The sequence below is a fragment of the Pseudophryne corroboree genome, chromosome 1 (genome assembly GCF_028390025.1).
Source record: "Pseudophryne corroboree isolate aPseCor3 chromosome 1, aPseCor3.hap2, whole genome shotgun sequence".
Classification (NCBI taxonomy): Eukaryota; Metazoa; Chordata; class Amphibia; order Anura; family Myobatrachidae; genus Pseudophryne; species Pseudophryne corroboree.
The window spans coordinates 1,234,165,704-1,234,188,720 of NC_086444.1; the positions used below are offsets into that span (position 1 = coordinate 1,234,165,704).

At 41.5% G+C, this 23,017-nt stretch overlaps 1 pseudogene; it reads left to right on the forward strand.

The window, feature by feature from the left end:
- The first annotated feature begins 2,513 nt into the window (after positions 1 to 2,513).
- Positions 2,514 to 2,632, forward strand: LOC134944671 (5S ribosomal RNA; annotated as a pseudogene).
- Positions 2,633 to 23,017: the final 20,385 nt, after the last annotated feature.

Here is a 23,017-nt window from a genome sequence, read left to right on the forward strand (position 1 = left end):
AACATTGGTACAGGTTGAGTATCCCTTATCCAAAATGGTTGGGACCAGAGGTATTTTGGATATCGGATTTTTCCGTATTTTGGAATAATTGCATACCATAATGAGATATCATGGCAATGGGACCTAAATCTAAGCACAGAATGCATTTATGTTTTATATGCACCTTATACACACAGCCTGAAGGTAATTTTAGCCAATATTTTTTATAACTTTTTGCATTAAACAAAGTGTGTCTACATTCACACAATTCATTTATGTTTCATATACACCTTATATACACAGTCTGAAGGTCATTTAATACAATATTTTTAATAACTGTGTGTATTAAACAAAGTTTGTGTACATTGAGCCATCAAAAAACAAAGGTTTCACTATCTCACTCTCACTCAAAAAAGTCCGTATTTCGGAATATTCCGTATTTCGGATATTTGGATATGGGATACTCAACCTGTATAAACATTGATGTTTGAACATGGCTTCCATCGATAATCTAAACATTGTGACCATCGCTACTTCAGTTTCCCGACACCAGAGCCTCTCTGCAGCCTCTGGAGCTCCTCAGGGGAGTTGAGGGACTGCTTTTATGTACATTTCCCCAGCAGATGCTAATGTATTCAGCCGCTGAGTGGGGCATGCTGCTGGGTTGGCTGATCAGCAGTGATAGGCAGCACAACAAGCACTTGGGGGAAAGGGATCCAGGAAGCTTCTCTTCCTGCAGCCGCACAGTGAGCTTTCTGGCTGGTCGCATTAGGTGCAGCCTTATCAGGGAAAGCCCAGCTTAGTGTGGTTGCATCTGATGTGGCCATGCCAGGCAAGTGGTAAAGCAAATTAAGCTTTCTATTACCTCTTTCACACATGCAGCTATATACTGGGTTTTTGCATGTGAACACACATCAACCCAGGATTTCTGCATGTGTGAAAGAAAAACAACCTGAGTACATGACCTTGCTCCTGATCAGGGTCATGGAGCAGAGATTCTGGAATTTGCAGGCTTGCTAAACCCAGTAAATTCCCGGGTCACATGTCTGAAAGCCGCATCAGTAGATCTTTCAAACATAAGACATACTAGATACAATATGACATAATGCATTTATAATAAAAAACATACTATGTTGCTGTTTATAATCCTGCAGCACAAAATGGCACATACATTATAAGCATAATGGAAGAACAAATAATACAGTAGATAAAGTATAAAATCTTTGATGTGTTGTACTGAACGTATTTTTATATTTATTTATTTAACACTTTCTTATATAGAGCAGGGTATTCTGTTGTGATTTACATTTGGAAACAACAATGATAAAACTAAACTGGATAATAACAGTCAGACATAGAGGTAGGAGGGCCCTGCTCGCAAGCTTACAATGTCTTGGGAAATAGGCGTTGATACTTAAGGATAGGTGCTATCTATTGCATAATTGTCCACCAGATGGTAAGTTTCTTGGTGGGATGTATAATAAGGTTGCACAGTGATCTTGGCCTTGGGTTAGGAGGATGGGAAATGAAAGACAGAGAATATGTGGTGACTGTACAGAGGGGATGTAACTGGATAGGAAAGCTTATGAAGGTTGAGTGAGCAGTTCTGGAATGTAACAAGCTAGCCTGAAGAGATTTCATATAGATCCAGAGCTCACATCACTAATTAATAGGTGAGCACTGAACCTTAATAATTGTACCCACATACTACTTTTCTCTTCTCCTCCTTCAGATGCAGCACTCAGATGTAGATGTTGGCAGGAGGAGTCTTTTTCCTAAAGATGTCTCTCGCAGCATTAGCATCGCTGCTGTGTCCAAAGATGTATTGTATGGGGGCATGGCCTGGTCAGCTATTAGAGCAGATGTGCCTTGTATGAGCTCTTGCTCCATATTGGCTCCATCATAGCACAATGACTCTCTACCTCACTTACAAAGCCCTACCTTTCCTGCCTGTTTGCCACAAGTTGGGGGGTTCACATGACAAAGCCGGGGGATGCTTATAACATCCCTGCTTGTTGCTTTCTACTCACCCTATCAGAGCAGGGACCTCCATTTCTTCCTGCAGCTGACATCCAGTAACAAGAACCCTTGGCTGCCTGTTCTACTCACAATCAGCCGAACTCCTCCTGCTTGCACTATACATTCTGGTGCACAGTCGGACTGCTCTGATTGCAGCAGCCATCTTGGTTACTGGCCTCCAGAGCTACAGGATGATTGCGTGATGTCACATGCAGCCACTCTGTTAAAAAAGATGGTAGTGCCAAGCTGCGCCGGCAGGAGGCTTCCCTACTTTCTGCGATTGCACAAATAATTGTGGCAAGATTGCAATTAGTGTGTGATTGCAGATTGGGCAGCGGTTAGCATGCTGGGTGGCCTTGCCTGCGATTGGCAGCCCCAGCATGTGAGTCAAAGGATTGCAAATTCTGCTAAAAAGCAGAATTTGCAATCTTCACTAAGTAAGGTCCTAAGTTTGGAAAGCAGAGGTACGCCCCTGTGTCTCTCATCTACTGGAATGGGCACTCTCTCATTCAGCAGATTACTGCCATGCTCCATGGGATACAACCAATCCCATCTGATCTTGAAAGAAAATCAGTGGTAGGCCTGGTCAGTACCTGGGTGGGAGACTCCCTGGGAATACCAGGTGCAGTAACCCTAATGATCTGAAAAGCATAGGTAAAAGGTCCACATCTAATTTGAGAGACTTCCATATTTTCCTTATATTCTCTATATAATTATCTCTGAATTATATCAGTAACCACACAGTTTATACAAAACATTGCACAACAACAGATCTGCTCTTCAAACTGAACAATGCTCTTAGACACTGTGGTATGTTTTGGAGGCAGGATACACAGATAATGTTAAATTCTGCCATATGAGTAAGGCTGAGATATTACTGTGATCAAAAAATCCTTGTGCTAATACTGTGACATATTGTTTATTTCCACCTTCTGTTTTATTACTGTATTTAATCAGAAAATATTGGTGTTTTCTGTATCACAAGAAGCAGATTGGTCACTGTCCAATTCTGTATTATTTTATTGCTCAAACAAGGGACTCTATTCAGTAAGGACTGCAGATTCTGCATTATAACATAACCTGCAATCCTTGCAATCACAGGGCAAGACCCCCCAGTATGTAACCCACCGCCCGCCCACTGTGATCATGCTGTAATTGTGATCGCGGCACAATTCAGTGCAGTCACAGAAGCTGTGGACGCTTCCTGCCGACACAGCCGAGCTGCATCCATAGAAGTCCATCCGCCATTTTTTAAATCGGAGCAGCCATTTGTGATAACACACAGCAGTCCTGAAAATGCTGCCGACATGTCGGCTTTTCCCTGATGCCACCCTGTAAATGCTCTGTTGCTGCCCCCCACCCACCCCAGGAATGTCTCTACCTGTCAATCATGCAGTGTCATTTGCATCCAATGCGATCATATTGCATTGGCTGCTAGCGCGCTCACAGGATGGGCCTGTGCATGCACATTGCAGCCAAAGCCTTCCTTGTTGCAGCCTCATTGATAAACGATGTGACCTGAATAACCCCCAATATCTGGATGCTGCTGCAATTTTGATCAATTATATGCATTTCACATGCGCGTTGGCCAACAACAAAAGGCATCGCCAGTCAGTGACAGTATGGTGCGAAAATTCTGATTGCACAGGCGTTTTCAATGTGATTGACAGGAAGAGGCCATTTGTGGGTGATAACTGGCCGTTTATGGGGAGTGTCCAGACAAATGCAAGCAGTCCCAAGCGTTTTCAGGGAGGGTGTGTGACGTCAGCTCCAGCCTCAATCAGCCTGTTCTCAATTCACTGTAGGAGTAATTCTGCACACACTGGTTTTTTGCAGCTCGGCATACACATGCGATCGCACACTTACATGACAAGTTTACACTCCCCCTTGAGTGACACCTATCTGATCGCAGAACAGAAAAGTTAGTAGCCCAGCAATCAGGTCTGAATTACCCCATTGGGTATGCAAAGGATGCTAATTACAGTTTATTGTGATTATATCAGATTTCTGATCATGCTTATTATGTTTTTGACCCACATACCTGTAGATTCTTGTGTATTTTGAGAACAACATTGTTATACTACAAACCTGACCTATACTACATCCACTGTCTTTCTATATTTGCAATATAAATCATATTACTGTGTGACATACCTATTTGTGTATGGAATTTTATTTGTATTGAACCAAAGTCTAGTACATAGCAGAAAAATCTTTACACTCAAAGTATCCTGATAAGAACCCTTTTACATAAAATGCATAATTGTGACACCTCTGTTATTTCCTGAGCAGACAGTGACTAAAAACTATCAAGGCAACAAAGCATCAGCTTCAGGTGTTACACCAGCGACCCTAAAACCTGGTGCTTTCCTAGTGGATATGTACAAGAATACCCCACTCTTTGCCACTGTGGTATAGTACACTTATCACATATTGGGGGAATTCAATTGTTTAAAATGTCAGTTGGGTGTCGGTTTTTTCCTAGGATAGATAGGAAAACACAAACGCCCAACTGACTTTTAAAAAATGTGAATACCCACCATTGTGTTATAGTACACTTATTACATACCTCAATAGGAACCCATATAGTATTAAACAGTCTGCAATCATAATTTTGGATTAAAAATTCAAGACCGGTTACACCATTGATTATATCTTTTGATATTTTCACCTTGGCTTATTCAAGTCATTTAAAAAAAAAACATTGGGCTTTGTAAAGTTGACTAATGTAACAGCGCCCACAAAGCAGTTTTTTCAGATGCTTTTGGTTTTAAAGTAGAGAGGCTGATAAAAAAAACCAGATCCATATATTCTGCCCGTGTTAAGTATACAACTCGGCAGATGTAATGAAGTCCAATATTGCAAGTCAGACACAAAACAGCTCAAAAACTATTAAAGAATTTAGAGGTGGGTTTTTTGGCCAAGTTTGTTATGAAAATGTTAGAAATCAGTTAAAAATACACTTTTCAAGCACATTTGTCATAAATAAAAACTTTTCAATATATTTGGACACTTAAAAAAAACTAAAAACACTTTAAATTGGTAAAAATGCTGTACTGTACACGTCATTTTTTACATTGTTTTCACCTCAGGAAATGTGTATTAATGTCATATAAATGTACTGTACTAAATTGCACACACATTTCCAACTGAATCCAATGATATGTGACATGCCTATATTCTGTGTATAATTTCCAAATACTCCACGTACTGTAATAGTTTTTTTTTAAACACACAAATGCGTCATAGATGCAAATTAATGTTCTAAGTCACACAAGCAGCTAATGCTGATTTAAATAATAAGTGGCATGGCTATATTCTATGTGTTATAGCAACCGTATTTGCATAAAAAATTTCATGCTACAATGTATTCCAGCCATACACTGTAACATAATTAGATACAGTTGCAATTACACACTGAATACAGCCATGCCACATATCATTTAAATCATTATAAACTGCATTTGCTTCCCGGAGAACTGGGGATTATTTAGGGTGTGTATACTGATTTAATCATGGGACTTGGGTAACTTTCTCTGACACTGTGGTCCTACTGTACTAAAAGACACATTTTGGTTGATCTGTAAATTTTTGACTTTTTCGAGTCTAAACTCTGTGACACCTCGGATATGAGACACTGAAGATGGGAAAATTATGCATGCCATTACATTGCCTGAGTTCCACTAGATGCACATTTTTAATGTCCGATGCGGCGCAATACTTTTCCGGGCATTATCATTGGATACCATTACATCCCAGCCTATGTGTGATATATAAACTGTTTTCAAACAACCCTAAAAGCTTTTTGTCTCAAATATTTTTATTACATTGACCATTAAAAGTTATGTTTTATTTCTTTTCATAAGAATGCCCTATCAAAAAGTCTTCCTTCCCCTTCTGTGTATGTAATCCATGACTTACTGACTCAGGCAGCACCACTGACCAAGAAATACGCTGTATATAACAAATCACTTCACCATTTGTCTGTATAAGACACACACTCCAAGAGGAGCCTTGTCTACAATATAACCCTTGTGCGGAACTAAACACTCCCTCTGGTCATAGTTATTAACTCCAGTTTCTCTAAAGAGAGGAGTCACTGAGGGTTATTGAGACTACAAATAAAATCCAAGTATAGATGTAGAGTAGGTCTGATGTATTCTAGCAACACTTGTATCATGTACACTGTAAAATGGTTATTGGAAATTAGGAATCCGTAGGCAATTATCCGGTAAATCACAGTGGGGTAAATTTACTAAGTTCCCGATTTCATTCGATATTGCTTTTTCATACAAAATGCAACTCTTTAATTTTATAAAATACCATTCACGGCATATTTCTACCAATTTGTATTGAGATACAGCCAGCCACAAAAATATGAATCAATAGACCATTGGCCACAAACAGTTGGATTTTCACATGCACCTCACACAACATGGAAATTTACTAAGGATTTCTATTCTCATAGCCAGACACTAACACAAAACTATATAATTTGCATAGAAATAGAACTTTCAAATAGAACTGCTTTTGGCTGTGTGTTTGGAGAATCATGCATGGATCACTGCGATCCATGTATGCTTCTCTGTGTAAAAAATAGTTAAATAGTTAAAATACTGTATAAAAAAATACACCTTTGAATAAAACCAGCCCTGTGGTCTTTGAGCTGGTCCTGGTTATTAAAATACCGGGGAAAAAATGTGTAGTTGTCCCCAGTATTTAAGACCCAAAACCGGGTTCTGAACCAATCTTGTTTCAAAAATATGAGGGGAAAATGATGTAGGGTTTCACGGAACCTCTGAAACAAGCACTGGGCTCTACTAGTCAAAAAAATAATGCCATAACCGGGTAACACACCTATATAGGTCCCTGTAGCCATGGCATTACCACCTCCAACTAGTCAGCCCTGGCCAGGGGTCCCTGGGGGAGAGGAGACCCCCTCAAAAAGGGGTCCCCCCCACCTCCAGGCATGCAAGGGTCACAGCTGAAAGCCAAAGCTATCCCCAGCACCTGTGGGCAGTGGGTACCGGGCTGATAGCCATAAATGTAAAATTCAGAATTAACATTGTCTTTTGCTTTGTAACTACAGGTCCCATAAAGCATTCCTGAACATCAAGTAACAGAAAGTGGGTCATTAAAGGGCCCAATGGTACCTGTATTTCCACAGCAATAGATGTTTTACAATGAACACAGGACATGGACACCATGATAGTACAAATTTAATAAAACATTCCCCGCTTGCTGGTTTTTGTGGTTCTTCAAGTACTAGCATGTGTGAGGCTTGCTGGGACCTATAGTTCCACAGCAAAAGGCAATATTTATTCTTAATTTGACACTTAATGGCTCTCAGCCCGCATCCCACCAACCATAGTTGCTGGCGACAGCCTTGGGCTTCAGCCATGGCCCTTTGGTACCTGGAGGGGTGCCCCCTTATTGGGGGATCCCCTCTTTCCCATGGAAACCCCTCCATGACTTAGTAGTTAGGGGGGTAATGCTACGGCTGCAAGGACCTGTATAAATGTATCCCCAGCTGTGGACTAGTGGAGCCTGGTGCTGGTTTTAAAAATTTCTGTCTTTTTTACTCATATTTTTGAGACCAGTGGCAAAATTTACTAATGTTCAGTTTTGGTGATTCAAATGATTTGGCATTATGTTTCAATTCATTTTCCATTTGATTTGGGTTGAACAGATTTACTAAAGACCAAATTGAATGTCAAATCTTTTCTAAATGTAGATTCAACTCATATTCCAATAGAAATCAAATTTCTGAAAAACATTGATGTTTTCTCATAGACCAACATGAAATCCACTAATTTGCTAAAGTACGATTTGAAATGAAATTCTAAATCGTAATCCAAATCGAACTTCAAATCCCCAAGTGTTTATAATGATCTCAGACATTACATTTTGGCTTCTAAACCCATTCTAATGATAGGAAATTGTTAGTGATGACTTTTTAAGTACCCAGAAATGTATAGGTCATTGTGGAAGTAGCAAAATTGGATGGCCATGGTTATGGTATGTTGTGCACCCACCTACACAATACAACTCACCACCTGACTGAGATAACCCTAAAAGAACAAACAGAGCACCATCAGCAGCTTAGTTACATATTTCTACTTATAGACATCAAAAATATTATGTTTTTATGCAATAGATAACACCTGAGCACAATATTGGGCAATTTGGCTGATAAATATAATGACATTTATAAACATGAGTGAAGTAACCGGCTATCCTGATTAAGCCCATGATGCTTACATTCTCAGCAATTTATCCCTGTCTGCAAAAATTCTTGTGCGACGAATGCCAGAGGGATGGTTGTTGTGTAAGATACCAGTATGTGCTAATAAAGCAACTGATAAAGAGACACATATAAACACCCAATCCAGGTAAAAATGCATCTCTGTATTTTTTTCCTAATAGAATTTATTTGAAAGGTAAATTTTTATATCATTTTGGAAAAATGTTCGACATTGTGCTCTGCTGCCATAAATTGCGTAATCATGCAAAAAAAACAAATTATGTAAAAACAGGGCGCAGGCAGACTTTTTTAACCAACAATTGACAATGTGAACACATAAAAGTTGAAGGGAGGCAGAAAGACAGATTTAGAGTAAGCTTAGTCCTAGCTATGTGCTCGATTCAGACCTGATTGCTGTTGTGCGTTTTCGCACAACATGCGATCTTCAAACTACTGCACATGCGTATGCAGTGCAATGTGTATGAGTGATGGATAGCAGTGAAGAAACCGGGTGAAAATTTGAATCTCACAGAGTCCGCAAGGAGATTCACAGGAAGCAGCCATTTGTGGATGGTATCTAGCCGTTTACTGGGTGAGTCCGGAAAAACGCAGGCGTACCCAAGCTTTTTTAGGAAGGGTATGTGACATCAGCTACGGCCTGATCTGTCTGATTCTTTCACACTGGAGGAGTAAGAATTTAGCTACACACAGACTGCACACACACTGCACTGAATGGAAAAAACATTTGATGGTGAGTGTAATGTGAATGGATTTGCAGCTGTCCGCTGACTGGCGTACTGTAGTTTTCACTTAGCATTCACATGCATTCACACACTTGCACAGGGAAGGATTTTCTCTCCCCCTGGGCAGCAGCTGTCTGATCGCATCCTAGTATAAATTTGCAGCACAGTGATCAGGTCTGAGTTAGGCCCCATATCATCTGATATTTTATCAAATATAAAATAACCCCCCCACAACATGAAAAACATCAGTTGTGTTTTTATGTATAAAAGAGTGTAATGAGTGCATGTGATACATTTGGACCAATAGGATGCAATTAGGATGTTCTATTCAATTTTACATTCAATTTTGCTTGGGGTTTCAGTGGGGATTTGAGGTTTGATTTAGCAAGGCATTTCATAAATTCTATTCTAAATCCATTCCAAACATAAATCCACATTAAATTTGATTTGACAATTGAATGTAAAATTGAGTTTTAGTAATTAAGGAAAATTAAAAAAAAATGTAAAATCGAAACGAATCACTTTCAATTGATTTTGAAGATTCATAAAGTGCTTCACAAAATCGAAATTGCGCAATGCTGGTTTTCAAAATACTGGGAACCCCTTCACATTTTGCTCCCAGTATCTTAACAACCAGGACTGTCTCAAAGAGCTTGGATTAGGTTACATTTATCAAGGGGAATCCCATGCAATTTTTTTTTTTTTTTTTTTTACTCTCACAGATCAGGCTGGGCTTCATTGTGTAATGCTCAGCAGTGTTTTACTAAACTCTCCCATAAAACACTGCCCTGCAGTACTAATGACATTAACATTGGAAAACTTAAATCTCACAAACACAGTAGTTTAGTTAATTACTGTTTGTTTGGTTTTTTTTCAAAAAGTTGCAATTTCACACTGCCAATGTGAGTCAAATTATATCTTGACATAAATCAGCAGAAACACATTTTTTTTGTAAATTTACCCCAGTGTCTATTCTGGCATCAGACACGATGCACCATACTCAGGCTTGGGCCTGATCGTACTGGTACATAATTAGAAACATTAAAAAAATCCTAGCACTCCTTGTGCTCAGCAGTCAGTCCGCCGTAATGCTTTGCAGCCACCCTTGCCATGCACTCCTGTCTTAGCCAACATCCACAGTCCCTGACACTAAAAACTGTACCCTACTCACTGGCCTCTAACATGCATCAGTGCAATGCACAGTGGGTGTTTGGGAATTTTAAACTCTTCTTGTTCTAAGTTGAGTTCCTGCTGGATCTGGGCAATCCACAAAACACAGGGTCCCAAATCTCTACTGCAGCTGCAGAATGTGCAAGGCTTTCTTCTCCTTTGGAGGGAGCTGATTTCAACAGAATGTGAACAAATCAGATGTGAGTCTACCCCTCTCACCACAATACATATTTACCTATTTACAAAATATATGTATTAGATAGGTGAAATATAACATAATAATGAACACAGATTATTACTGATACAAATGCTCCAATCACTACCCATCCTAATTCTGACACCGGGGATTAGCCACCAAGGGAACAGGTTGGTAAATGGCTCTTAGTGGTCTGTCTCTTGTGGTGGTGGATCTGCTTTGAAACTCATAAAGCTTAAGCTTCAGGTCTCCAGAGCCCAGAGGGGCCCTGAAAAAATATTTTCCCCTTCTTGTTTTATGTAATGTGTGGTTATAGCTTTTCACCAATAACACCATGACAACCTGGCTTGTTATAAAGCATGCTATTACATATTGCATGTGTGTAAACATAGTGCTGGGGAGCTGCTAGGAGTTTTAGTACAGCTCTATGATTTACACTATTTACACTATGAAGCATTCATGCATTTTACCTACTGTACAATTCCTGACAGCCTGCAGAATTTCTCTTTGTGACATTCCCAGGAATAGCGGAGCCTGAGAGGGCCCATCCTAAGAAGGAGGCAGGGAGCAATGAAAGGTGAGGAGGACCATGGACAAGGAGGTGTCTAATAAGACAGCTGGTGCTGAGTGGTGTGTGCTGTACTTGCAAGGGCAGCAAGGACCTTTTGGACCTTGTTCGATGTTGCCCTATTGTTGCTGGTTGCAAAGATGTCCACATAACATTTCAAGCTTCAGGGATTAAAAAATGTACATCTGCTACAAATTGCATCAGCCATGCAGTGTAGCCAATGGTATGTACTGTATATCTGTAGATATATTGATGCATTGTGCTTTGTGTACAGGTGACACACCAGAAGGGGTAAAATAAATGATGACCTAGCTAGGCTTGAAACATGGTCAAGAACATGGCAACTACAGTTTAATGCTAAAAAATGCAAAATCATGCACTTGGGTCTCAAAAACCCAAAGGCTAAATATAGTATCAAGGGTACTATAATGGAAACTACTGAGGAGGAAAGGGATTTAGGAGTCACTATTTCAAGTGACTTAAAGGCAGGAAAGCAATGTAACAAAGCAATGAGAAAGGCAAGTCAGATGCTTGGTGCATATGGAGAGGAATCAGTAGCAGGAAAAGAGAAGTAATAATGCCACTGTATAGGTCATTGGTGCGGCCTCATCTGGAATACTGTGTCCAGTTCTGGAGACCATATCTCCAGAAGGATATAAATACATTAGAGAGTATACAAAGAAGGGCAACTAAAATGGCGCATGGCCTACATCACAAAACTTACCCGGAAAGGCTAAAAGATCTTAGCATGTATAGTATGGAGGAGAGAAGGGAAAGGGGAGACATGATAGAAACTTTCAAATATACCAAAGGTTTTAACAAAGTTCAGGAGGGAAACATTCTTCAAAGGAAGAGAAGTATTGGAACTCGAGGACATACACTAAAACTGGAGGGAGGCAGGTTCAGGGGAAATTTAAGGAAAAATTATTTCACAGAAAGGGTAGTGGATAAGTGGAATAGCCTCCCATCAGAGGTGGTAGAGGATAAGACTGTAGAGCAATTTAAACATGCTTGGGATAGGCATATGAATAGTCTTACAAAGAATTAAGGTTCAAAAAGGGTTGAGATTACCTAAAGGATAAAAAAAAGGGGCAGACTAGATGGGCCAAGTGGTTCTTATCTGTCGTCAAATTCTATATTTCTATTTTTCTATGCCCTGACTGACCATCAAATAGGTCAGTGAATCAACCAGTTAGCTGATCCATTGGCCTAGTGTGTACCCAGAATTATTGTAACAAAAAATGTTTTGATGTGAACCTGGGCGCGCTGACGTGATTCTAAATAAGGACAGATGGAAATACTTATCTCTTGGTATTCCTTTTTACAATGTAGTATTCTTGTTGTGTATTTCTTGAGATGCTCAAAAAACTCAGTTCGACAGATTATATGAAAAAAAAGAAATTAAATGGTGTATGAGACACCATTTCCATCTTTCCTTATTTAGAATCACGTCAGCGCCCCCAGGTTCACATCAAACCATTTTTTATTACAATTATACTTCTGGGACCCATGTAGGGATGAGTCCTTTGTGAACCCAGGGGCAGCAGCCATCCATTATCTTGAGCACCAATTATACCACACAATCCAATTGCTACTGTACCCAGAATTAGTCAAACTGTGAGCTGGACATTGATCAGCTAAGAAATAGACCACTCACAGCCAATCAGTTGCATGTTTCCATGGTAGCATTGGCTGATTGGGTGAATGGGATAAAAGTTTAGGAATCTCCATGAGTTCCTTCACTTTCTGTAGCAGTAATGTATGTATGTACAGTATTATATGTAGGGCAGGCTTCCTGGGAACTGTAGGACCACTGTAAAGGACAATCTTACTTTAAATCTTACATGCACAACTATCAACCTTGTACCCAGTGGTGCAGGGGATGGCATTGAGCTTCAGCCCAGGCCTAGGGTATACTTGAGAGGGGTAAACATTTTAATGTGGGGTTCCTACTTCACAAGAAATCCCTGTCCTGTGCTGACTAGTTGGTGGGTACAATGCTTTGGCATAAACATGAAAACGTATGTGTTGTACAGACATAGCCACACACAGATGGCGCGACGACTTTGCCCACAAATTAGTTGCACGCATGCAGATACACACCATTCATTTTTATAGGCAGTCACCAGGCTGTGAATAGTTGAATCCTGGCACATACGGCAGCATGCCACGATGAACGTGGCTACTTCTGTATTCTTTTTATAGAAAAGACTTGTGAGTTGATTCGGTAGTGTATTGACTTCTATTTATTGAATTGGGCATATTTCGCAGTTCATATTTTGATATTGCTCCCGTGTTAAAGTTTAGTGAGTCTCTGAGTTTCAAAAATGCGTAAACTAGAACGATAATGCAAACTCAGACCAACAAAAAATGTAGTAAATGATCTCTGTAATGACTTTGCTGTTTTGCTACACAGGACATTGGTGCTAATTCAGGTTGGATTGCAAATCGCGATCCAACGGGAAATTTTAAATTTACCCAGCAGGCGCATGTGCAGCCCCAGCCTCCGCTTGTGCCCACACTTTCTGCGGGGAGCCGCAGAAAATGCGATAGCCTCTGTCTGTCAATCAGGCAAAGGCAGTCGCGGGGCGGGGAGGGGAGGCGGGCAATGCTCCATTTCCAGGGAGAAGACTGGGGCGGTGCGTCATGAACGAGGGTGGAGTCGGCCGAACAGGGTCGTGTCATGGGGGTGATCACGGAGGCTGCATGACATCACATGCAGCCGCCATGATTAGGGAGAAGTCGGCGGGGTTGCAGGAGGCATCAGGTATTTATGAGGCTTCGGTGAGCATGATGGGTAGCCTTGCCCAGCGATGGGCAGCCCCCACATGCTAGGGAAAGGCTATCCTTACTGAATTAGCCCCATAATACCCCAGGAAAGCACCAGATGTGACATACGAGGGATGACTAAAATATCATATTATATGAATTCAGGAGACAGAGGCATAGTCAAGAGAGTCGATCAAATGGGAAACAATCTTCATTAGGGACAAGAAGCTAGTAAAAACAAGTTCAGAAACAGTGCAAGGTCAGGATTGCAGATACTAGAGTATTCAAAGAGTTCTGGGTCAATAACAGTTATTTTCAAGTAAGCAGTAGCAGTTTAACACACAATCCAAAGGGCAGGAAATATTACCAGAACTGGATAGATATACTTTCTTCCTTATATATTTACCACTTTAGGATATTGACTGCAGCCAAATAATGGTTGGAGAGCAGGGGTTGTCCAAAAGCTCAAGTATACTAGAAGCAACTGGCTGGACCACTGATATCAAATTCACAAAATACTATATTAAAATACTGCTAATCACCCCAGTGATTACATTTTTTAAGGCTATTGTACTAAGCTACTACTTATAACAGTCTACTTTGTTTCCATAGATCAATTTTGGAGCCACTGACCCTGTCTTAAATGACAGACAATTATATTCAACTTTTTCACGGATTGTCCCAGATGATCAGGACCGTTATGCAACTATTGTTAAGTGTCTGCTCCATTTTGGTTGGAACTGGGTTGGAATCATTACACCATATGATGGTAGTGGGGACATGGAGTCACAAGAACTGAGTAAACTGATGAGTCAGCATGGGATCTGCACTGAGTTTACCATTAAATTATGTGATGATGAAAAAATTAATAGAAGGAAATTTCTGGAGATGAAACAATTTACATCTAAAATTCTAATACTATGTGGTATTGGTAACGTAAATTTATTTATTTTTTTTGAAGAGAATGAATTTATTAATGAAAATTTCACATTAATCCTCAGTGACACATGGACTAATGTCAAATATTTGAACAATATCTACTTCCCATTCATAAATTACAGCTTAATTTTTATATTGCCTCCTAAAAATTTTCCTAACATTAATCATTTTATAAACAATGCAAACCCATTTGAAAGACCAAATGACCCAATACTGGAAGATACTTGGTTGATGTTGTATGAATGTCTTTCACAAAATATTTTCAAAAATACAGTTTATCAGATTATGTATACTTTTTCTGGACATAATTGCAGTGAAATAAAACATATTCAAGAGACATTTTATGGCATAGCAGAATTGAAGCCCCACTATACATACATGTCAGTATATGCTCTGGCTCATGCTCTGAACAGAATGAATCTGCATAAAAATAAAGCTAAAACATTTGAATTAAAACAAACAGTAAGTTGTGTGTATGTAAGCAGGGCTTAAAGTGGTCCTGGAGAGGTGGAGGAACTCGTTTTCCCCGCCACCCAACCCCTAACCCCTCACCCCTCACATTAAGTGGAGCCAAGACCAGTGCTAGTGTTTTCAGCACCTACCTGCAAACTATAAATTAGTGCCCTACTTACCATACTTTATAAAGGGACATTGATCTCACAAGGAAGCAGTGTAATCACATAATAATGCCCCCAGTTCAAATTACACAGTAGCACAATCTTATTCACATTACACTGCATGTTTTGCCCCTGATTTATATTACACACATAGTAATGCACCTTATTCAAGTTACGTTACTCAGTAGTGCCCTTTATTCACATTGCACTTTACAATGGTACCCTTATATACAATGCCCACAGTAGTACCCCTTATACGCAATTCCGACAGTAGTGGTGTCCTTTATGGGATATGGTCATTAGGTCGACACAGCTTAGGTCAACAGTCATTAGGTCAACCACGGAAGGTCGACATGCATTAAGTCGACATGGTCAATAGCTCAACAGGTCAAAAGATTGACATTAGTTTTTCACTTTTTTTTTCATTTTTTGGACTTTTTCATACATGACGATCCAATTGGGAATGGTAACCTGTGCCAAGTGCAGCGGTAGCAAGGCAAGGTACCTTGCCTGAAGCATGGTGAGCAAAGTGAGCCATGAGAGTGGACACGGTGCACTTATTGGGGTTCCCCATCACTTTCCAAAGAAAATGACACAAAGAAAGTCCAAAAACTCAAGTTGACCTTTTGACCTGTCGACCTAGTACATGTCGACTAAATGACTATGTCGACCTATTGCCCCTGTCAACCTAATGCATGTCGACATTCCATGGTCGACCCGATGACTGTCAACCTTAGTTGAGTTTACCCAACAATCCATACCCCCTTATACACAATTCCCACAATAGTAGTGACCCTTACACATAATGACCACAGTAGTGCCGCTTATACACATCTTTGCTTTTGTCACTCCAGCAGCTCACCACCTATATCCCTTCAGTAGCTTCCCCACCTCTCTTGTCCCTCTAGCCACCTCTCATCTTGTCTTCAAGATGCACAGAGCCTGCTCCTCATCATGGCTCCACTTCACTTCAGTAGTGGTGACAGCATGACATCACATACACCGTGCCAGAAAAGGAAGCCACTGGGACCTGAGGAAGGGATGAATGCTGTCCAACAGACAGTACAGTATGTGTGAATACCAGGAGGGATGGGCTGTGAATGGAGTAGGACCGTGGAGCCACCAGGACCTGAGGAAGAGGGAGGTGGCAGCAGCTCATCAGTAACACTAGCACCACCTGCATCATCTATTGATGTAGGTGATGGGGCAGGAGTTTCTGTTGGAATTACTGTGCAGGGCAATTGAGGTTCCCCCTCACTTTATCCCCTGTATGTAGGAGAGTGAAGAGAGAATTGTCAGTATTGAGTACTTGAATTTGATTTGCAACACTATTGCCATGATATTAGGATCAAATTGATTGGATGGTGGCATAATTATCACAAATCCAGTCAGTGGTTCCGCATATTTATCAGTATATATTAGCCCTGTTTATCTTCAGGGTATAGAGTATAAATAGGATGTACTTATATTGCTGACGGGTGATATACCGGCATTAAGGAGACTGATGCTGGAATTCTGCCTTCCAACATTTTACCAGTGGTCAGAATCCCTACACCCCCCTAATTCCCACTCAGTTGTTGGGTCTACACCACCAACCGAGTGGGAATAGAACCTGCGGTGAGCAAATCTCACCACTGGGCCCACAGCGCAGTGAGCACAGCAAGGCCAGGAAGCCCCCCCCTTCCCTCTTACCAACTCTGACATCTTTCTCCCATGTATCTGGTGAGGAAGTCATGGCCCTCATCCGATCCCCCCCACAACCTCCCCACTTGACCCTATCCCCTCCCACCTCCTTCGCTACCTCTCTCCTTCTGCCTGTTAACATCTTACTCACCTTCTCAATTTCTCCCTCTCATCAGGCACTGTCCCCTCTGCCTTCAAGCATGCTCTTGTCTCCCCTATTCTTAAAAAACCTACCCTTGATCCAAACACTCTATCCAACTATCGACCCATCTCTCTCCTTCATTTTGCCTCCAAACTTCTTGATCATATTGTCTATAATCACCTCTCTGCCTTTCTTTCCTTTGACTCACTGCTTGTCCCATTCCAGTCTGGTTTCCGTTCTCTCCACTCCACTGAAACTCAGCAGACGAAGAACATCTAGCGAGGAAGATTAGCCTCGCAGCTGCATTTAAAATGGATTGTAGTGGTGAGAGCCAATGTTTGGGAAGACCAGTAAGGAGACTATTACAATAATCAATGTGGGAGATGATGAGTGCATGGATTAGAGTTTTTGAGGTGTTTTTTTGTAAGATAAGAGCATATTTTGAATGTTTATTAGGTGCATGTAACATGATTTAGAGACATATTGAATGTGTTGAACAAAGGACAGTTCAGAGTCAAGGGTGACACCTAGGCAGTGATCTTGTGGGGTAGGGTGGATAGTGAAAGGATTTGCCCTTATATTCTTTAACCCTCGATGTGATGGCCTCTCAGACGTCTGGGAGTGTAAACCTTCATGCTATCAGTTACATGCACAACACAAGCAGTAAAGATTCACACTGTTTATTTAATAAATTACAGCGTACTATATAGAAAAGAAACATGGGTGTATACAATATGTGCAAGCATATGATTGGATAAATAGAAGTAGCATACGACATTACATGCAGGATATTTTAGTAACACACAGAAGTAACAGTTTTGATCTGGTATGTAATTGTCCTTGAAGATAAGACACACACAAGCCTTATATTATATGAACAGACAAAGGCATCTTGTAGAGAGTGCGTACGTGTCTATTCAAACACATAACAATTCATATAGCATGTTTAACCCTTCAATCCCCTCTTAGAATCATTATTGTTATACTATATGATTCTTGCAAAGCTTACGTCTTTCTGCACACCAATGGCGCAATTTTTAGCCTGAGCGGGAGTTGCAGTAATTGTTGGGCATTTTAAGAAGGGTTAATCGTTGGGTTAATGATGTTCCGTGTTTACCCTTTTCATCTAAGGCTTCAGCGGGCTTATAGCCCCATGGGGTACCTGTGTTCCAGGCAGCCGCGGACCATGAGCTGCAATCATTTCCCCAGTTATGGCCTGTAACGCAAATATAGGGTACCTCGGGGCTTAGGTTGTCTGTGGTGTCAGCGCGGATCTGGTAGTCAACAGACTTTTGGACAGCAGCTAGTTGGGGGAATTGGAAATAATCTAGTATGTAGGTTGCGGTGTATGTGGTGGAAGAGTTATACCATAGTGTCAGTTTCCCTTATTCTGAGTTATATCAACCTCAGTCATTGAGAGGGGAAAATGGGCCAGTAGGGCTATCAAGATAGTCCCCAGGGTAAAGATAGGGGGCATTTTCTTCATCCTCCTCTGGTCTTCTGTCTTCGCTAGGTGGGAGGTCAGGGCTGTCCGCCCCGGTTCGTACCTCACTGGAATCACTTGCTTCCCTCTCTAGGTCTGGTCTAGGAACCTTTTCCACTCGGGATGCATGGATCCAGGTAGGACTTTCCTCTGTCAGGACTGCTGTTCGGGTAACTGCTACGACCTCTGTCTCTGGACCATAGGTGAAGTCTCCTGGGCTCTTGTTCCTGGGGAGCACCTTCACCACGACTCTGTCTCTGACTTTAAAGGGGTGTGTAGGTTCCTGTGGATTCAAAGGGTTTTTACAAACAACCTCATGTTCAATTTCATTCAGTTTTGTTATCAGGGACCTGACATACTCTTCTCTGATGAGTTCTAGATCTCCTTCCTGTATTACTAGTGGTTTCTTAGCCCAGGGTGTAGGAAAAGGGTCTACCCATTAGTATTTCAAAGGGTTCAAAGGGTGAGTATCCTAGAGTTTTCTGTGGGGTCATTCTGATTTCTGCTAGGACAATGGGAAGGACCTGCTTCCACTTGTGGAAGGTACCTCCTGTGGCCTTCCTTAGTTTGTCTTTGAGGGTCCTATTCATTCTTCCTACGACCCCTGAACTCTGCAGGTGGTACGGGATGTGAAACTTCCACTCCACCTGCAGAGCTTTTACTAAGGCCTGTGTGATTTTGGCTGTAAAGGCTGAGCCTTTATCACAATTTATTTGCAGGGGGCATCCCCATCTAGGGATGATTTTCTGTGTTAGGATTCTTGCTACTGTCTTGGCATCCTCTGACTTAGTTAGGAATACTTCTGGCCAGCGAGAGAACATATCTACAATGACCAGGGCATATTCTTGTTTACCTGTACCAGGGATATGGGTAAAATCAATTTGTAAGTGTGTAAAAGGGGTGGTGGGGTATTCAAGATGCTGGTGTTTAGCTTTATTAGGGTTGTTAGGGTTGTTCCTGAGGCAAGTGATGCATCTGCTAACATACTGGTCCACAAGTGATTTGGCATTAGTAACATAAAAATCATTGGTTAGTAGGAGGAGTGTTGTGGCTTCACCACGGTGACCAACACCACGGCACTGGGCAACGAGCAAAGGGGCACTGGACTGGGGTATACAGGGTTTCCCCTCTTTGCAGATTAATCCTGATTTAGGAATTGGGTAAGTTCAGTCGGAGAGATCAGCATTAGTCGCAGCAGCTTGAAGTTGAGTGAGCAGATGGACGTTGTCAAGGGAGGGACATGCTCTAGTGAGTGCAATGAGATCTGCAGCTTGCGCGGACTGATAAGGTATTGGCAGGGTTTATAAGGTATTGGCAGGGTTTCCAACACAGTGTCAGGGAGGGTGACAATGGCATAGCCAGCCTGGTATGTATTGTCATTGGGCCTACTACAGGAGCCGTCAACAAAAACTATGTCTGCGCCTGGTATGGGAACGGGAGACATGTCAAGTCTGGGAGAAGTTTCAGCTTCAATGGAAGCAGCACAGTCATGTAGGTCGGGTGGTTCATCCTCAGGACCTTTCAAGCCCAAAAGGGTATTGAGAATGGGTGCAGGGCCAGAAGAACTAGCAGTGTACTTGATGGTAAGGGTAGGGTTACTCAAAAGGAGTACTTCATATCCACTAAGGCGTTGTGCTGACATGTGCTGTGTGTGTAAGCCTTTAAGTATTGCCAGGACATCATGCGTGGTGTGGAGTACTGTGATGTGGCCTAAAGTGAGGGTAGTGGCCATTTCTGCAACCATTGCACAGGCTGCCAAAGCCCTGAGGCAGGCAGGCATACCTTGCACAGACACTGGCATGACTTTGAAAAAAAAAAATGCCACGGGGCGCAACTTCCCTCCATGAAACTGTGTGAGCACCCCCGCCATGGTTTTACAATTGTCCCTTGCATATAGATGGAAAGGTAGTACATAATTGGGGAGGCCAAGTGCCGGACTTTTTATCAACATACATTTTAAACTTTCATATGCAGTTAACATTTCTTGTGACCATTGTACAGTTTTAGGTTTGTCCTTCAGTGTGGCTTGTCTCAAAATGTTATCATAATAAGAGCAATCAGAAATCCACTGTCTGCAGTAATTTACCATACCCAGGAAGGACAGTAGTTCCTTCTGGGTAGTTGGGGTGACCAGGCCCAATACAGACTGTATGCGTTGTGGACTGACTTTCCTCTCTCCCTGAGTGAGCACAAAACCTAAGTAATCAACATGCTTTTTACACCATTGCATTTTTATTTTGGACACCTTGTGTCCACATTCACAAAGCCAGTTTAGTAATGAAACACCATCCTCTCGGCAGGCCTCCTCAGTTTTACTACAGAGCAGCAGATCATCTGCATACTGTAGCAGGACTGAACCATGGTGAGGTTGCCAGGGCCCCAATGTGGCCTGGAGACAACAGGTGCGTCAATAATCTGCACCAGGTAAGTTGTTTACCCTCAAAAGAAAAGGCAAAAAGTAATTGTGTCTGTGAATCTACAGGTATGCTGAAAAAAGGCATTCTTCAAATCAATTACAGAGAAGAACGCAGCATCTGCAGGGATTGCAGAAATGAGTGAGTTTACATCTGGGACAATTGGTGCAATTGGGACAATTAACTGATTGATCGCTCTGAGATTCTGTACAAATCTTATACTGCCATCAGCTTTGGCAACAGGGTTCACAGGAGTACAGTATGGTGATACAATATGTCTGAGAATACCCTGTTGTAAGAATTGCTGTATCATGGGGCGGAGACCTTCTATCTTTTCTGGTGAGAGGGGATACTGCATAGGTCAGAACACAAAACACTGGTTGTTGCACCGCTGTCCACTAAAAAGGGAATTTTACTTCCATTTATAATAAGTGGCAGCAGAGGTGAATCTTTACTATGACGGGTGAGTTGAATAAAGGCTGGGATACCCTCCTCCGGGCCCCGTCAGTGCGCGGGGTCTTTGGAATCTTCCCTGACTGCGGGGTTGGTTCTGTCTGTCAAAGCGTCTGGAGTTCTGATAGGTATGAGTGAGTGCAGGTTTCTTTTTACATCAAAACACCCTGCAGCCTCTTTCTCATATAAATGTATAGCTGTGTCCTTTGCAAGCTTTGCGCAAATAAGATATACAGCCATCGAGGGTAATAGTGGGCTTGGGACAGTGTTTTACTATTATCTAAACTCTGGGTTATTGGTGCTAGGGATAGAGCTAGTGGACGCACCCTCCAGCAGTGGAGCTGGAGGCAATCCCATTTGGTGTGAAAGGGTTACTGCTGCCAAGAGATTTGTGTCTCTGAGCGCAGGATACATTGGAATGCAAGGGGGAGGGAGAGGGATTTCAAAGATTTATAGTTTCACTGCAGCTTCGCTTCTGTGCTGTTGGAAACTGACATTTTTTCTTAAATCTCCATATAGAAAGGGTAATTACTGCCTTCCCGTAGGAATGGGTCCTGTCCTGCTTTCTCTGTCCATCCCGCTAAATTATCCACCCATGGGTTAACTAAGTAATACTCTGAGGTAGAGTTGCGGGCGACATACATCTTGCATGTTTCCCCTGGTAAAGGTGGGGGGTAAATGACTGTCTTACTCTGACCCCCTCCCATAGTAAAAAATGCAATTTACACCAACGTTCTATGCAATTTTACAATAACAATGCAATTTACAATAACTTTCTATGCATGCATCAGCTTAACCAGTTAATTAGTCATTGACAATATCACAATATTATCTTGTATAGTGAGAACATGAAATCTTTTGACGTGTACGATACTTACCATTCGTACAAGATGTCAGAAAAATACAGCGTTTTAGACAGGAAGCAAGAAAAGTGTTTGAGTAAAGATATCTGGCAGACGAAAACTTACCAGCCGTCTGGACCAAATATAAGAACTTATCTCACTACAAACATACAAAAATATATAGACGATCAAATCGAGGTATAATCTACGTTACGTATAGACCCCAGGTCTATTTTTTAAGTATCCCAGATACTGACGTCTTTGGAGAATTGCGCTTGGACCCCTGGTCCTTTCTCAGACGTATCTTTAAGTCCCAGACATTAAAGATTCTATGGTATCCCTGATACCTGTTTTATGCTTTTACATAAAACTTCGTAATATTAAGTCCCGGACTTAAATATTACCTTGTCACGTGTTCCCGGAACACTGACACGGATTCAGCTTCAGTGTATGACCGCAATCCTGTATGGCAAAGACAGACAATAAATTCTCTATCTTACCATTCAGGGACGATCACTGAATCCCGGACGAGCCCCCAGCTGAAAGGATTTGCCCTTATATTCTTTAACCCTCGATGTGATGGCCTCTCAGACGTCTGGGAGTGTAAACATTCATGCTATCAGTTACATGCACAACACAAGCAGTAAAGATTCACACTGTTTATTTAATAAATTACAGCGTACTATATAGAAAAGAAACATGGGTGTATACAATATGTGCAAGCATATGATTGGATAAATAGAAGTAGCATACGAC